The sequence below is a fragment of the Nannospalax galili genome, unplaced genomic scaffold, assembly GCF_000622305.1.
Source record: "Nannospalax galili isolate Female #2095 unplaced genomic scaffold, S.galili_v1.0 scaffold140, whole genome shotgun sequence".
Classification (NCBI taxonomy): Eukaryota; Metazoa; Chordata; class Mammalia; order Rodentia; family Spalacidae; genus Nannospalax; species Nannospalax galili.
The window spans coordinates 11,747,629-11,751,377 of NW_008352267.1; positions in this window are offsets into that span (position 1 = coordinate 11,747,629).

Consider the following 3,749-nt stretch of genomic DNA (forward strand, 5'->3'; position numbering starts at 1 on the left):
GTTGTACAATGCCCACGGAGTTCAGAAGAAGGTGTCGGATCCCGGAACTTGATTTATAGATGGTTGTCAGCTGCCATGTGGTTACTGGGAATCAAACCTGGTCTTCTGCAAGAGCAGCCAGTGCTCTTAACTGCTGAGCCATCTCTCCATCCCCACACATCTTTTATAAAGATAAAATCCATGAAGACAGAGACAGATGTTAGATCTGGAACAGAGATAGAAAAGTTAATATATAAAAAGAGTCCCAGAATCGTGCATACAAGACTTCTAGGGTACAAATCTACTTAAAGTACTCTGGACCCAAATGTCAGGAACAAGTTACATACTTTTCTGAGCTTTGCTTCCCTTATAATTAAAGTAGGAGTAAGAGAAAAATCAAAGATTATATGTAAAGATTTGTGATAGTAGAAAATAATTGATTTATTTTGTTTTCCTTTGTAAAGCAATCCTACAGACAAAAGAAATTATAAGCAGGAAGAAGTCGAGGATGATTCCAGATGATAGATTCTAAAGCCCTTTTGACTTCAGTAAATATTATGTATTATAAGAAAGCAGGGAGGAAAAGGGAAACGGAGTGAGAAAGACAGGAAGGAGAGGGAGATATATGAGGCTTCAGCTGTGGAAGTTTTGATTGGGGAGAAGTTTGAAAATAAAGAAGATATGAACTAGCACTCTAGAGACTGAGAAGAAAGCTGGTAACAGAACCTAAAGGCATTGGAGTATGTGTGAGCACGCGTGTGTGGATATGGGGGGGCTTCCTACCAACACTTAAACAGCCACCGTGTAGATGCAGAAATGCCACACAGGGAGGTTTATTTGGATTTGTTTTGCTGTGGATGTGCAATGAGAGCAGTGGACAGAAGAAATGGACGAGGATTAAGGAACACATGGGCATGGTTTCACAGATAAGAGAAAGATGCAAAAGAAGACACACCATTTACTTGGAGATGTAAATGCATAAAATACTTTGAAATGACTGAAATGAAAATGGAAAAAGAGAGAGCAGTGGTCTGGAAGAAGGCTTGAAATCTCAGGGCCTACCACTATTCCCAACTCTAACACATGAACTATGGCACCATCATTAGTCTCCATTTTAGAAAAAACTACCAATATCAGAAAAAGCTCTAGGTTTCCAGTAGAACGTATGGATAGATCAAATATTCAGAGAACAAACCAATGCTTCCTTAGTCTCTCAATTTTAAGTCTTTTTTAAAATTTATTTTTTAAAACAATTTTAAAAAAATAAAATCTCTTTATTCTAATTCACTCACAAAAACACCACACAGCTAGTTTAAGAAATATGCCTGAAGTCTTAGTAGAAGAGAAATGAAAGGATGAAGGAGTTATTAAACAAATTGGAAGCATATATAATTGACATGAAAATGAAGAATATTATTCAGTAACTGGTTTTGGTTGATCAATAATTTGTAATATTGTATCTTAAGATGATGGTAAAAATGGAGAAAACATTAGGAAGCTTCAGATTGCCTTATCTTAATTCCTTGTTACTTTCTTTAATGCTCTTACTTTATTTAATGCTCTTTATTTAAAGTTATGAATAAGATTTTGATGTCGTACAATGATGGAGATGCTGATTTTTTATGGAGTTGAAAACTGTTGCTTTTAAATTGTTTTATTATGAGTGTGAAAGCTAGAGGACAACTTGTGGAAGTTGATTCTCTCATTCTACCATGTGGGTTCCTGGGACCAATCTTGGATTATCAGGCATAACAGCAAGCGCTTTGACCCATAGAACCATCTCACTAGCCCAAATACTTCAGTTCTAAAGAGCTTGAGTTTAAATTTTTCAAAAACAACTGAGTTCCATGAAATGATGATAAATGAGTAAGATGTGTTAATGGATTATGTATTTATGAGTGGAATATTTTCTTAAAGTTGAGAGGAATAAAATTACTGTATATTTATATTGTGAAAAGTGGTAAAACATACGTTAATATAATACTTAATGACATTCCCACAAATCTTGGTCTTGCGTGTGACAAGCGAATTTTAGATATACGTTGATGAAAGAGAAGAAATGAATAGAATTTAGAAAAAGAACACATTAAAATGATACAAAATGGAGGATATTTAGAAATATAAATTTTATTTCTACTTTTTGTATTTAGAAAGCACAGATTCCAGGTTTATTGAAACACTTTGCATTAACATTATGTTAGATGTGTTTATTATCCTATACTCAGTCCAATGTCTAAATCCTCACAGGCTCTTAACTATATTTACTCTATGGTTTGATCATAAAAAACAGTCAGTAACTAAAATGATCACTTTCAGTCTGTGTACACATCAGCATTGACCAGGGAGAGATACAGAGGCTCAGTGAAATTTGTCTGTAGTTTTTCTTAGAGTTGTTGGAGTCAAAGGGCAAACAGGAATCCCATGACTTGTTGAAATTGCTCTCCATTGTGATGAGCATCAGTCATCTACATAGTGTCCACTTTGAGGAGGCAGAAGTAAAGCTAATGTGAAGGCGCATTGGCTGCAGCATCACAATCGGACTTTAGCCTTCTCCTGTCATCTATCACCTGACCTCAGAGAATTCATTACCATTTCCACGTTTCTCCTTCTTTACTTATAAAATGAAGATTCTAGTGAATATTATTTTTGCATGGGAAGAATTTTAGAATATGCTTAATATTATTTTTGCTCATAAATGTTTTAAAATTTATGTTCACCTTTAGTACACACATATAAAAAGAGAGAGAAAATAAAACGTATTCATTTTCATTGTGACCATACATTGGCAGTACTCAGCACACTGAATTCTAAAAATCAGGACACAGAACACAAAGCAATAGACGGTCAGTAATATGCAAGCAGCACTCCCCACACTGGACTTCCTAAAACATTGTGCAATAATCCACAACTGTCTCCAATTAGGGTAGGAGCAAATGTGGTGAAATAGATTGAACAGCTCACTGACAACTGGAGAGCCAGGCTTCTGCTTACTGCACATGGCTTTGCACTTCTGAAACATTGCCCACAAGCTCACTCCATTTCTTCCCAACAGGAGGATAAATGGAGTGACGTGTGTGTCCCACTAATACCATGTTCAATGTAAGTGCACACCAGCACCCAAAAAAAGTCTGAAGTAAAAGATCACACAGCAACCTTCATAGGAGTTAGTGGCTGAAGGTTTCACTATGACTCGTTTAATCTGTGTGATCACCAATTTAATGAAATATTTATTTAACATGTAAGTGTAATAGCAAAGGCATGGAATTACTGTAACACAGATTTTAATTCTGGATCCCCAGACTGATAAAAATATTTTCAACCCCAATTCAGTAAAATCTAAATTGGCCTTTGTGCATGGCAATAATCAAGAAGATTTATACACATCAACTGACTAAATCTTTGTTTCTTATTATGTATCCTATGTACATGTGTATGTATGTGTCTGTGTGTGTGCTTGCCATGTGTATATGGGTGCCCAAGAAAGCCAAAGGAAGGTATCATATCCCCTGAAGCTGGAGGTACAGGAGATTCTGAACTGTCTAACATGGGTACTGGGAACTGAACTTTGGTCATCTCCAAGAGCAGCAAACTCCCTTAACAGCTGAGTTGCCTTTCCATGCCTTAAATCCTCATTTTTTAAAAAACGTTATGATGACTCCTTCTGTGGCCACAGAAGTCAACTCCATCCCTTGACATTGTGAATAAAGTATAAAATTCCCTATATCTTTGTACCTTTCTCAATTTCAGCATCCCAGTGGAAGCATAAGTTT